The 15,108-nt window shown below is 38.9% G+C and overlaps 1 protein-coding gene across 3 annotated transcripts in view; it reads right to left on the bottom strand.

Moving 5' to 3' along the window:
* QTMAN (queuosine-tRNA mannosyltransferase) overlaps positions 1-14,906 on the bottom strand; it is a 168,646-nt gene extending 153,740 nt beyond the window's left edge. For all 3 annotated transcript variants that reach the window (XR_015258888.1, XM_086750554.1, XM_086750553.1), the window contains exon 1: positions 14,868-14,906. The gene's annotated coding sequence lies outside the window, so the exon portion shown is untranslated. The remainder of the gene's footprint in view (positions 1-14,867) is intronic.
* Positions 14,907-15,108: the final 202 nt, after the last annotated feature.

Genomic DNA, 15,108 nt, shown 5'->3' with positions numbered 1-15,108 from the left:
ACATCTCCAAGCCCTCCCCCAAGTCACAGAATCAGGGATGCATGAGGTTGGAGGGGACCTCCAGAGACTGACTACTCCAAACCCTCTGCTCAAACCAGGGTCAACCACAGCAGGCTCCCCAGGATCACACTGAGTTTGAGTAACTCCATCAATGGACACTCCACAGACTCTCTGGGCAACTCATTCCAGTGTTTGACCACTCTCAGTGAAAAACTTCTTCCTGCATTTAAACAGAATTTCCTGTATTTCAGTTTGTGCCCCAACCTACTTATCTCGATGCTGAACTGCCCCAGCTCTCCCTGCCTTTCCTTGTATCACGTCCATATTCTCAAAACGGGGTTTCCCAACCTAAGTTTTTGGTTCCAACTACACCTTTACTGTATGTCGACAATAAAACTACATGATAACTGTGGATATATTTCTCTGCACTTCTTTGCATCACCTGAAAAATATAGCAGAAAAAAAAATTACATCACAAAAAACCTAAGTGTAACTAGGCCACCAACACAATTGAGACCCACTAGATGTGGGTCTTTCTCATCCCACTAAAAGTTACACTTTAAGCAACAGGATATTTTTAATCTTTTCCGTGTCCCAGCTACATATAATCCAAGTTTTTGTATCAAAATATTGTATTGCAGTGATTTAATACCTTAAAAGAAATTAGTTTAATACAGCAATATAGGCCAGACACACAATCCTATTAAAAAAAAAATACATCAGCTTTGTCTCACAAAGCCTTATATCACAAAACCATAGTGATTGGCATTAATTTTTTATTTTGAATTTTTTTTTTTTTTTCCAGTTTTTAAGCCTTCACTGACAGAAGTCTAAGTTAACCTTTACTTTATTTTGTCCTGGGCTAAATCTACTGTGACATCCTTTTCACCCTTTTAAATACAGAAACTTTTTGGAAGTCTTCCAGTACTTTGAAATAAACACATTTACAAAATATGTCAACAATTAACATGAATGGTTCTAGAGGCTCCTGAGACAGGTCTCTAAAGTTCCTACAAAGTGATGTCCACATCTGTTTATATATATTTTTTTAATTTAATATTTAATTTCAGAAATCACTCCTTTACCATCCTTAGCAAAGTGGGTGTGTGCTCTCTACTCCAAACAAAAAGTGATATGGGAAAAGAGAAAACACTGTAATAAAGTGTGCAAAAAGCAAAATAACACCCAAAAAAAGGCAAAAAAATACATTAAAACAGTACAAGTTCATGCTTAATGGTGTCTAAGAGCTGAGACACACAAAGTGACCATTTCACCCTCTAGACGGTTGCCTTGGAGCCAGAGGACTAGCTACCTTAGATACAAACACCACAATCTTCTGATTTTTATGTATCTAAAAGTTGATATCTGTCCACTTCTGCATCTCAAGTTAGATGACATGTCTCCATGTGTTTCTCAAAATGACAAGGTCTCACGCTTTTTTTTTCTTCAGAGAAAAAAAAATGAGAACTTAAGATTCTCAACAGCAGTGACTTTGTCAGAGAGCTTCCAATCCAGGCTTTCAAAGAGAAAGGGTAGAAATAGGATGAGAGGATGTTTTTCAAAATATCAATTCAAACTGGCAAAGACTGGGGCCTTTACTGTTGAACTAGTTGCTCATTGCTCACTAGTAGCTAAAGCTCATTGACAGAGCTCTAAACGAACTTGACGAGGAAGGGGACAATTATCAGGCTTGCCCGTGAGAAGCTGTGGGATGACCAAGGTTAATCGTCACCAGTTCTGTCCTTCAGATTCCAGTTTTTCCATGCTGAACCTCAACGTGGAATAAAAGAATTCAGAAGTAATTTAGAGTAAAGTTCATGTAATAGTCCTAATCCTTATGCAAGCTGTTCTGTGAAGAGACATGGTTTTTAGATCACTGTTTTTAAAAACACAAGCATTTTAACAAGTTATCAGGGAAGCAGTCATAGTACTGTAATAGCTATGTATGCACTGACTTTCCAGTAAGCAATTAGGAGAATGCAGAAACATTACACCCCCAAACTTTTATCATTTTTTAAAACATGTAGAAATGATTTTTTTTTAAATAAACCATGATTTTTAAAAGCACAACTAAACAGAGCACTACTACAATCTTCTAGCTGTATTTTTGCTAGGTTTTAATGTCAAAACAATTAAACGATGAACTTTTTATTTGAAGATGACTAATTATCATGTGCTCCATTCGGGGAACAAGAGTTCAATACCCTAGTATCAAGTAAACAAAATGCATTCTCCTACTTTCAGATTAAAAACTAAAACGCAACCAAAATAAGTTCCCTCCTCGTATCTGTCAGATCACAAAAGCACCCAATGCAACAGGATAAGGTTGCCAGAAAACCCCAAGTCTTTCAGAAAGATATTATTATTGTATACGTGGCTTAGTCCCGAAGCCGGACCAGAAATGATATCCCGGCTTAGGACAGTAAGCCTTTTTGCCAATGAATTTCTTGTAAAGTCAACAATTATAATTTATTCTGATCCTTTGTGTCACCATATTAGTAGTTATTTTTCAGCAATCCCAGAGCAGCAACAAATAATGCCACAGAAGAGGACTGATATAATTACACGCTGAGAAAGATAGGCCAGCACCCTTACACTCAAAACTACCCTCTGTGGCTCCTTCATACCCCATATGTTGCTAATAAAACTGTTTGAATCATACCTATGAGACAGTTTTACTGATATTGTATCAGGTCCCTAGGTTCTTTGTATGAGATACGATGTCACCAGCACTATAACTATGCAAATTCTGTGATACAGCATCCCACCGGACACGGTATTACATACGTAATTCGCAGTATGAAACTGCGCATTAACAATAATTCTGGGGTTATATAAACGAAACCACTCTGGTTATTGAAATGCTTGCCACACTACAACGAAATCAAATTTTAAAAGCAATAAAGAGCAACTGACATGCTCAAAGTAACAATGGCAACATCGGTATTTTTCTCCCCCATGTTAATTTTGCTTTGTGTTCACTTGACAATGCTTTTCAGAAACTTTTTGCACCAACACTAAACTGCAACTCCCTCCCCTCACAATATTCATGAATGACTTAAAATAGGAACCTTCTGAGCCCAGTTTTTAGAAACAGCCATGTGATTTTCAGCAAGGATCTGAACTGTATTCACATGCAAACATGAGCCTCATTTTCTACTACTACTAGAAAAATAAATGATAACGATAAAGACCAAGAAATGCAGCAGTAAAAAACCAACAGCTTGGGGATATCAACACACATTGCACTGAAGCACCTCAGAAGTATCATCTTCTGGTCAGAAAACACCTGCGCTCTAGTTCTTCATCTGACTCTAAATATCTGAATGACCTCAGGCAAACGATGCTTCTTCGCAGCTCGCATCACGCACGTCAGGGTCTCTTACTTCCTGCATAAGAACGCGGTCAGTGCCTTTTATACATACCTGCAAAAAGGCACATCTGGAAGATCTTAAAAATCAGTGCTGCAAGAGGAAACAGCAGAGGTGCAGTCAGAATTCTTAATACGCACTCCTCTTCACTGTGTTTCAGTGATTTCTTCCTTCCACTATTAATTATTGGTGGGGAATATCGGGACTTCTAAGAAACCTATTTTTAAAAGAAAACTGAAAAAAAGGTAACAGGCTAGCACGACAAAATAAGTCTGGTATAGAGGCAGACTTAAGAGATAAAAGCGCACTATTTCACCAGGGTGTTGTGAGAATTAATAAACCAGGTAATTCTGTGGAGTAAATTGTATAGTAAATTGTCTAATACGTACCGGAAAAAAAACACAGCTCAGTATTCCCTGGATATACTTTTACTGCCTTCAACTACAGACAGAAATCATAAATGACACACACACCACAACTAGCTAAGAAGACTCACGAAGAAGCATTAACTAAACAATGCAAGGCTTTATTCGATAGAAGAAAAACAGAGCTGTAACCAGGCACTCACTAAGTGCTGTTTCCTATGAGTATAACTCACATGCTTCCACTACAGGGATAGCTTAAGCAGTAACTTTTCATTGTTTTCCTTGATGCCACCCTCTGTGCAATAAAAAACCCAAGAGCTTCACTCTATATTAAAAAATAAATTAAAAGCAGCTCAGGTGACATAAGAAATGACGTCCCAAATAACACACTCCATCCCATCAACATTCTGGCCTCTGGTATTGCTGCTACGTTTTATCGTCATACAGTTCAGAGGGAATTATATACCTGTTTTCAAAGATTGAAAGAAAAACCCCTTCTTCCCAAATATGGCCCAAAGTTGTTATGAAGCAACTTATTTTTAGAAAAAGCACTTATGAAGATACTTAATTTTAATTAATAGCCTCACCAACTTCAACATTCGCACGGCGATACAACTCCACGCTTCAGTTAAAGCATGCACATAAATGCTTTGCTGATTCACAGCCAAAAGCATGACAGGAACATCATTATATAAAATGCCTGGAAAATTTAAAGAAAAAAAAAAAAAGCAACAGCAACCTCACCCTCAACCAGAGCATTAGAAACCCTGTAAAACCCACAGCTTGAGCAGAACTTACAGGCTGCTGAATAAAGGAATGCTAGGGCTGAGATACATTCAGTGAAATTATTTCAGAGCAGGTAAAATCTTTGGGGAGATATCTTAACTAAGCGGAGACTACACGAGCCCCAGCTCTCCATCCTTGGCATCTAGCTGCCAAGATCAGATTTTCAGGAGTCGAGGATTCTTTACCAGGAGAGTGGAGGCAGCTGCACCTTTACGTCCGATGACTTGCTCTTTTTCCTATTGTTCACGTAACAGATAAGCAGATTTCTTTCAACAAACCATTAATTACATCCAGCTCAGCTCCATCACAAACAACAATGAACATCTTCAGCAGACGTCCACTTTCAGGGAACAGTCACTCTGAGTTGCAATCCTGTCTATCATAATATACCTGCAATAAATCTAATTTTGAAATATGACACACAAGAAACTAGTTAAGTTTTCTTCATCATCTACGTACTATCATAAACTGTAAGCCTTCATTTTTAATTAGAATCCTTGTTGAAAGACTCTAGTGCTATTTACAAGCAAAACTGTGGCACTTGATAACCTGTGGCTCACTACTACCAACTCATCATTTTAGAAGTTTAAGCATAAGAAAACCTTCCTTCCAGGACAGCCAGGCAATACCTAAAAAGTAATCCCACACACACCTCTATTGAGGCATCAAGAAAGTTACTACTGATAGCATAACTGAGCTAAACGCATAAATTTTCAAAGTAGTAGCCACTACAAGTTAAGCTGTTTAAAGAAATGCTAAAGATGAGAAACGATGTCCCAAATAACTTGCTTCCTTTCTCCTTCACCCTGACGAACAACTAGGTGTTGTGCAATGAACCCGGCCGCTGGGCGATGGGGTGGGCAGAAGCTGTAGGGGTCTGCTGGTCACTGGGGTTCACACCTCGTGATGCTCGCTGAGGTGTGAACATCAGCGCAAGCCTCCAACCAGCCCCTGAACAACCATCTCCTCACAATCTACGCTTCAGGAAACCGTTGAGCTAAAGACTCAAAACCTGCAACAGTAATACTCACCAAGTGAGGCTTAGCTTCGCAAAGCTGTGCTATAATGTGAAAAGAGACCAAGTCTTCATCACCTAGGGCAGCAGGAACAGGGCAGCCCTGATGACAGACAACTCAAGCAAGAAACGGATACACAAGTACAGGTAGAAAACAAACATTTGAGCGGTTTTCTACCGAATCAATTTAGACCCAGGACAGTCGACTAGCTCCAGCTCTGCCAGGCTGCCCTGCATTCACAAGTAGCGTACATAAGCGAAAATAAAGCCAGGCCAAACCTGCCTTGGCTCTGCACAGCACCAGCCTGCGCGTTCTCCAGCCGTTTCACACCTAATTTACAGAGTACATTATCCATCCACATATCGCTGGGATCCACCCCGAGAAGTGACTAGAATCAAAATCAGTTAATTGATTAATGCTTAAGTGAAACACAGAAAGCAAACACAACACACCGGAAGACTTTCTGAAAATGCATTATTTTTATTTCAACTCCATTAAGCAGTCCAGTACTTTTGAAGGATTAATGAAAAAGCTATTAAGAAATAATACAGAAGAGGAATGTTGATTCACAGTGAACATGCCAACACATGATGAAGTGCAGAGACCTTTTCAGTAGTAAAGACTGGAGCCAGGATGTTCAAAGAACTACAGTGACACATGAACTTGCCCACTTGATCCAGAAGCTGAGTTTGAGTTTTACGAAACAGCATTTTGATAATTCCTCCCTGAATCACAGGCTCAGGCTAATACTCCTCAATTAAAAATACAACATAGTCATTCTCCAAATTGGCAACACATGTTTTCACACCAAGGTTTAGTAAAGATTAGTAAAGTCTGCCTGAACATTCAGAACAGAAAACATTTACCTTACAATTCATACCAGTTCACTTAAAAGAGAATTGGTCAATGAGTGTATGTATACACATAAGGATTATTTCCACAAACTTTTGTAGTTAAGCAGAACACAATGTTTCATATACAACTGTTATTTTTAAGCAAGAACTGAAGACAAGTCCAGGAAGAGCAGCAGTAAATAAGTTTCTAAACAACTTACATAGATGCTTTTTAACAGCACCGGACAAAACACTCCTTCACGTTGCATTTACAAGCTAAAGCTGACCTCAGGCATCACGTCCAGTATGTACGAGATCCTGACCTTAATTCTACTACGGAGGCAAATTTTGCACAAGGAAGACATGCTCTTGAACAAATGTTTTCCAATGTATTAGGCATATAGAGGCTTTTTTCTGCATCAAGAACCACACGTCACATTCCTTATACGGTTTTCCTTGACCAAATATGCTGGAGACAACCTACAGAGGATGCCCCTCTGTGTTCCTCTTTCAGGTTCTCATTTACAGTTTGCACTAACAGTGAAAATACGTGGATTTTTTCCCCTCCTCAAGAATCACAGTCACATTTAGGATTAGCTTTCCTAAGCTCATCTGCCCAAAAAAAAAAAAAAATACCGTAAGTGATTAGAGACTTTCAACATTAACAGAAGCTCTGAGAGAGGTTTTTATTGACTTTAAATAAAGCACAGATCCAGAGCCCACAGTAATGCAAAAGCAGGGAGAAAAGAGGATGACAAACAGCAGAAATGGCTGTATAAGACGCATGAGAATCCAGTAACAAAACTAGTGACTGGTCTAATTTAAAACACAAATGGAACAAAACCTGTAACTTCATATTTACCAGGCCTTTCTAGAACTACTTACGCATAAGACCAGTAAAATGAAGTGAGATCTGTTGGACAATATATCTCAACATCAGTCCTCCACATCAGCTACTTCCCTTGTGACCCTGACAGACCTGCAGCCCACCAGTGCACGTAACGTTAATGTCGTAACGCCGGGAGAACCACTGTCCTGCCAGACATCAACCTCACAGACGAACATACACTCATCCATACATTCTCTCCACACGCACATACTCTCAGATCTTTTCACCCGTTCAGGAGCTACAATGGGCAAAGGGAGGAGAGTTGGTCCACACAAATACGCAGTGTTTTCAACTCCTTCTCAACACTTCACATTTTCTGCAGTAGCTCTACCAAATCCTTGACCATACCTCAAATTGTCAGGTTTCTCTAAATCTTTCAGTTCTGAAGAGTGTCCGCTGCCCAAGTGACCAAACGCATCCCTTCAGATTTTTAAAGTTATTTTAAAAAGGCAACAGCCTCTAAACAGCATTCAGCCTTTAAAACAACCCTGAACCAGCCAAAGTCCCAGCCCCACATCCCAAGACCTGAACTATACGCCATCTCCCCGAGCATAATGAGATTAATCAAATGTTTAAGACTAGATACACTTAATTCTTTGTACTCCACAGATTACAGAACAATTAAGAAGCTGGAAGTAGAAAACCGGCTTAAGTTGAAGTTGCACAATTGGGTGGGCAGAATGTTTTCGTCCACAAGAAAGTATTTATATATATCTGTCATAATATATTTTAGATAGTTTCATACTGAATTAAAAATTAAAATTTTAAATATTCTTATTGCCATAAAAATGATGATTTATATCTGGGTAACTAGGTCCCTAGATGGAAAAAATCCCCATAGATTCCCCGTGCAGAATGTGTATGCTCGTGATCATCTGCCTGTCTCAACTCCTTCAAGTTGTAGAGCTTTAGAGCACCATCATAAATCAAATAAAATTCCAAATATAATGTTCTAATATTGTTTTACAGTTAAATACAATACTGGCAAATGCTTACCAGGTTACACATGCTAAGCAGGTCAAGTGATAATCATAATAATGAATGTGTAATCTAATAGCCATCCACTTTGATTTATATGAACCATAGTATGGAAGTCCTGCGTATCCATTTGAAGTCAATAGGAAGAATTCCATTTTTCCTGACCTGAATGAGCGTTTGGTCTAAACTTAGGCATTTCATATTTTTTCACATTAAACAGAATCAGTCTTCGCACATAGTTACAGATGCCCGGGGCCGCACGGTCCTTTGCAATCTCAGCAACTGGCCCTATCATTCCCTGTGACAGTCTTGCTGAAAAAAATAAGATCAACCAAATCTCCCCCTGCCCTTCCAGCTGCGGGAGAAACAGATCAGCCTATTCTTTGCTTCAGAAGAAAAGGCCCTGCAAAGGTCAACCCTTCATACGAAATACAGATCACTACCACTGAATACAGAACTACATAGATACTCACTTTTTGTTTCTGTAACAGGGATGCCATCGTATCTGTTCCAGAGTGCTCTATACATTTTTTTTTTATAAATATACAAATACACATATGCATATATACACACACATCCCAAAAGTTTGTTTCTGAAACTAATTTCTAACAGAAGACTTGCCTATTGAACCAGAAAGAAGCCACCTAATGCTCTGCTGTTCTTAAAGACTTACGCTCATGAAACCAACTGCAATTCATTAAAGAATCTTCACTGCAGCCTGCCCTGAACACAAAAGAAAAAAACCACCCACTAAACCACACAGTATGGATGGGAAAAGGTAGGTGAGGAGTTCCAGCTGCCTAACTCATGTGTGTTATTTATTTTTACCACAAGCCACAGTCATGCTAGCTGTCCCATGGAGAGAGACAGTCTTCTCCTCAAGACTGTCAGTTCTCTCCTAGAATATAAAATCTAGACCAAAAACTCATATTGCAGCATCTAAGCCTATACAGTTTCCACACAATGCTCTAAAAATGTGTTTACTCCAGAGTTCAGTCTATATCAACCCAGGCAACAGCCTACCACCCTTACTTCAAGTAACGCACATACAGAAAAAGGACTGATTAGTTATATCAGTCCTCATTTCAAAATAGCAATACTGACAGATTTTTTTTTTAAATACATAATTTCTGGGAAGCAGAAGAGGAGTGGGTTGCAACTGTCTTGAATCAGACCAGTCAAGTCACATCATGTTACACTGCCAGGCACTGTAAAAGCAAGCCTGGCCCAGGCTTGTAAATCCCACAGTCTACAGAAGCCTCTGCAAATAAAATAATAATGATGATAAAAGACGACTAAAAAAAAAAGCTTCAAAATTTTACATAGGGCTTCAAAAAGTTACCAAAGCAAAGTATTTTTTACTTAAATTCCGGAATAATCTGAAGATATTAATTTCCCCCCCCTCAATCAAAATTCATTTAAGTAGAACTTGTGGCAAGCGGCTCAATGTTTTGTTTTTACATTTTGAGACTGTGTCAAGAACAAAATTGCTTCCTTTGAATAGGACATAATATCTGCCAACTCTCAAAACAAAGGAGAGTATGAGGAATTGCTAGAGAAAAAGATTTGGGGCAGAGGGGACACAAGCATCACAGCATTATTAAAGAGCACAAAAAAAAATTTGTCAAGCAAATAAAGGAAACATCCAGAGTTTGGAAAGTCTGTTAATATGAAAATAAGTGTCCTCGTATTTTGTTAGTGTAAAGACTCAACTGAATCAAAGCTTGACTTCCTCGGCTGAAGATAGTTAACTGATGAAAGCAGAGGCTATGAAAAATTGTAATTAAGTTTCATAAAAGTGTACGTGGAAAAGTGGTTATTAGGATATTAAAAGCTTGGGGGATAGAGGCTAGGATTGAAGGCTCATACTAGAAGGCTGAAAATACAAAAGTGTTTTACCCTCTGACCTTATACACAATGCAATGCTTGGAAAAGACACGCAGCTACAGACAGGAGGGCAAGAACAAAACATTGTTATGTGCTGGCAGCCGTAGATGACCACTACTACTCCCAATTTTATCTGACAGTCTCCCAGGAGCAAGTTGTGAAGGGTGTTTTCTCTCCAGATCTCTTGAATGACTGGGATTTAAGGACCCAGTTACACTTCTGATCCCGGGGGCTACCAGCTAAGGCCTGAATCATCATAAAACATTTGTCTTTCACTCCATACCACAGAGGTACAACAGAAGAAGCAGGGTCCTCCTCCTTAATAACACACTACACTACTGTGTGTCAAAATAGTCATCAACACTTGAGATTCAACCTCTCCCACATCCGTTATTCCCCATAATCTGCTCGGCAGAAAGACCTGCTTGGAAGAGCATGTCTCACTAGGTCTTCTCATGAGTCAGGGCCAGAGATATACACACAAAACTCAGACTTAAACAAAAATATAGCAATTAAATATGCAGCATCCCATAACACTTGCATGTATTACTCCTTGGCTGGAAACAAAGCTCAGTAATGTAGAGAATTTATGATTTTTATTGACAACACGAAATAGCTTTGTGTACTAGAGACAGACTGAGTGGAACCATACCCATTTGCTTTCACACAAACTCTCACACAGCGTGAGTTACATTCAAACACAACATCTAACAGAAAAACTGTGTGTACGGGAAGACATGTGACTTCTCATTCATAACTGTGTCCAAGTCCTAATTAGAATAAAATCATTTAATTCTTGAGTCCAGTTCAATGAGAATCCCAAAATCAAACTACCACCTTGAGAAATGCTTTAGCCTTACCAGTTTGCGCTCACCTTTTCCATTCTCACATGGACTAACTGCAGAAATAGCATCCAAACAATTATAATTTGTGACCTTCCAGCACAAACGGTAATTTCTTAGACTAGTTCTTTTCTATTCCATCTCATGTTCTTCCAAATAAGAGCTGCCCAAAAATGCTTTGCATGAAAAACTAAATGTTCCCAGTGACAACTCTCATCACGTCACTCTTTGCACACGAACATTAAAAGCTGCAACAACAGCAAAAAAACACTAGTTATTCTTACAACTTCAAGACTAAATCCTAAATATAGTACATTTTCAAATTGTCTTTCCTAAAATTCAAATAATATGTTCATCACTTTGACCAAAAGCTAACAAAGTACAACTTTTATTGTGCTGCAGGCCACAAAGTGAATGTTCTTCATTTGAATCACGGATGGATGAAGATTAAAAGTAGTTTTTGAAAACTTACAACAGTTCTGACACTTCTGTGTATTCATTACAAGTTATCCCTATTTATCAGGCTTACTCCAGACCTTTTACCACCTTCAAAGAGATCATTTTCATCAATTCTTCACATCTTCGTACCCAACCACAGGAAACTGCATAGAACACAGGCAGCTGCCCCAGCTGAAAAAAGGGAGCAGTGACAAGAGACAAGGACTGCAGCAGCTGCTTCGGTCGAGCTGGGCAGGCTGTGGTTTAAAAGCACAATTTTTGTCTTCTGCGCAGCACTCGCAGGTAATATTTTCTTATTATTTGCCTATCCACAGTAACCATTCTGCTATATTAAAAAAGGACCCAAGGTAAGGGGAAATTATTAGAAGCCCTCTGCCCTCTCCATCTTACACTGATGCATCTCCACCAGCATCGCTTCCCGTACTTCAGAGCAGAGAGCTGTATTTTGCCTGTGAATCCTATGGAATTCTTCATTTTTCTACCCCAAAATTAAGCCGTCCCCAAAATTAAACTGTTCTTATACCCAAGACTGGTTATTATCTACATGTGCTAAATGGTTTTAAGATCCAGCATCTTGAACAAGTTAGAAACAGGAATTTTAGACCAATTTCTGGAGAGTATTTGGGAAGTTCGGTTTCTTATTGAACAGGTTGTGCAGACTCGCCTGCGGCAGTCTTTGCAAGTTCTGTAAACTTAGACGCTGGTTTTATAGCGGGAAAAACAAAGTCTCAAAAATGAAGAGATTTCTATATTTTTAAATCCTAAAATCATACTTTCTGGAAAACGTATTGCCAGCTTTAAAGTCAGTCTTTACACACATAGCAACACAGAACAAGATATCATATAGAGAGATGTAAATACAGGTCTACAAGGTGACCATAGGTACATTATTTTATCGCAGCCTTCAGCAAACGTCCATGACATCCGACTGCCCAGGTCCCTAGAGGAGCCATCATGACTGCAAACTCTGCTGCTCCTACAAGCAATGAATTTTCTATACAGCATCTGAAGGGGTTGGGAGAGCCTACAACCGATTCTGGAGCTTCCCAGATGATCCTAGGATGCTAAGGCAGAGGTGAAAACGTAGACAGTCTGTCACCACATGCCACAAAATCTTGCAGGAGGGGGAGCAGACAGAGCTCTGACCTTTCTGCAAGCTGCCGTAAAGGTAAGGTAACATCAGACATAAGTGACTGCTGCTGTTTTCAAAGACCTGACACTTGATACTTCCAAGGTTAGAGCCCCTGTTGCTAGCAAAACCGTTTACTGAGATTTTTCCTTCTCTCCTTCTTTCTTCAGATGCTGTTTGCTGTGGGCAACAGAAGCAGCTTCCAACTTAGGCGATTCTCCAGAGGACTCTAGGAACCACCTGGAGATCTTGCAAGATGCTGGACACTAATATCAGGGTATGAAACGCCTACACCTCAACAAAGGTGATCTTAAACACAATGTCCAAGCTCGGACATGGAATTAAGTGTCCCAGACCTAGAAATACCAACCAGAGCCATTTAGCTTGAAATCACACAGGAATTACTTGCAAGTTCACTTGTAAGATGCGATCCTTACAGAAAAGCACCCAGTTAAATGACAAAGTGAGCACGGACTTCGCTGACAACTCTCAGGACTCCGCTAAGTACTCCCTTGTGCATTAACACCACATACAGTCTGAAACACTACCAATACAAAGACTTTACATGAGTACATGAAAACTCAGTAAAATACAGCTAAGACTATATAAGCTGCAACATAGGATATTTTTTTTTAGCTATGAGGAAGAATCAAACCAGTATTTCTGTAATTTGTTTTCCAGCTATTCAAATGATTTCTGTACACCTTTGTGAAATAAACTGGGTAATAGTTAACTCATCACAGCATTCTTCAAACACTTATCACTGTGCACTGCTGATAAAGAAGCTTTCATCCTATAACCACTAAAACTTTTCCTCTCAAAGCAAGACAGAAGCAGAGGCTTAGCCACTATTCACATAACAGAATTACCAAAGTTTTCAGAGCAATTTATGAAAAAAATCAAAACATATATTATTTCTCAAAGCAAAACAATACACTGCATTTGGAAGATGCTTGCTCTCAGTACTGAGTAACACTTGTTATATACCTGAAGGGGTTTCTTAAAAAGCCAAACCTGCCCAGCAACCCTGGGCTGGAACTACGCTAATCAAATCAGCTTCACACATGCTAAAAAAAAAAAATGGAAAGCAAGAAATAAAGGTAGAGTCTTAATGTATCAACAGCTTCTTCTGATTTCTTAGACCACATTAAAAGAATAAACATTGAAAACCCTGGCCATACATTAAGGCAATTCTTACACCCAAACAATTTGATAATGTAACACTGTGTATCAAGCCAGTTCTTCCATAAATTATGATCTAAGCAGAATACTAGTCAATTCACCAAAAGATATCAAAGATATCCTTTTATTACAAATGATCCAAGTAACCCCCTTGAGGCTATGGCTATCAGAAAGCATTTAGTTAGCTCCCAAGCCAATATTTTTCATATCTGTTTTATTATGAAACTATAACACATTTTCAATAACTTAGCTTTGCTATACACAGCAACAAATCATTTCCCAGAACTCTTTGCGAAGTCTGACATGCAAAATTATTCTCTAGTCAACTTGTGTATTGCTAAGCTAAAAAAAAAAACCACATATATCAGATCATTTGATCATTGGAGGGAATGGAAAAGCATTGGGAGCTTCAGGACAGATGGACGAACTTCAGGTCACGTAAAATGCTACCAAGACTGTATCTGAAGAAAAATGTGAAAGTTGGTGAAAGCGCCCCGGGTGAAAATACTTTGTGTTGCTAAGAAACATCATCCGTGATGATGGATGAATTAAATTGTCTCAGTTAGTAGAGCCAACTCCAGGCATCCCTCGTTTATTAGTAGAATGTTTTCTTGTGCTGATAATTTATTTCAACAGCTACATACAAATGAAAAGCCCTACTTTTAAATGAAACTGAGGATTTCAAACTTGCATAATTAATGCTAGAAAACAAAATAGAGTTCTTGAACAGAATTTAATAACTACATTTGCAAAGTCTACATTTTTAAATGTAATATGAATACATCCAAACAATTAAGACCTTATTTTAGAATAGTCTGCAATGAAATACACTGTTCAACTCCCAAAATTACCCTATCTACAATCCAGTGAAGAATAAAACTCTTCAAATATTTCTAAATACTGGACATCATAAATACTCAGGTAATCAAATTTTAAACATTACTGAGAGAAAAGCATATTCGTTTGTTATGTATTGTTACAATGACACCAACATGAAAACTACACATGAAGGAAATAATGCAAGCCACCTGCTTTTCTCATTTGGAGGTTGTCTTCATGTTTCATCCAGTTCCTCTTTTAACGTATTACTTACAGACTGTTTCTTCTGCAGAACATATTTGTGAACTTACGGCAGTATATTTTTCCATTTCTGAAGTACGTGTTTTCTGTGGAACCCCCACAGAGCATACCTGTTTTGCCTGCCGTGCACCGTATTGAGTGAAGTCATTTCAAAAAGGTCATCGCTGGAGCAGAGGAAGGCCACCGGCTTGCCTCTTCGCACAGGCTGCACAATGGGCCAGAGGAGCTCTCCTGAAAGGGGAAAGAAAAGCAAGTACATCTCACCTGGCACAGCCTTCGAGAGCAGGACGC

The sequence above is a fragment of the Chlamydotis macqueenii genome, chromosome 6, assembly GCF_036417535.1.
Source record: "Chlamydotis macqueenii isolate bChlMac1 chromosome 6, bChlMac1.mat, whole genome shotgun sequence".
NCBI classification, from domain to species: Eukaryota; Metazoa; Chordata; class Aves; order Otidiformes; family Otididae; genus Chlamydotis; species Chlamydotis macqueenii.
This window is presented reverse-complemented; position numbering and strand designations above follow the sequence as displayed.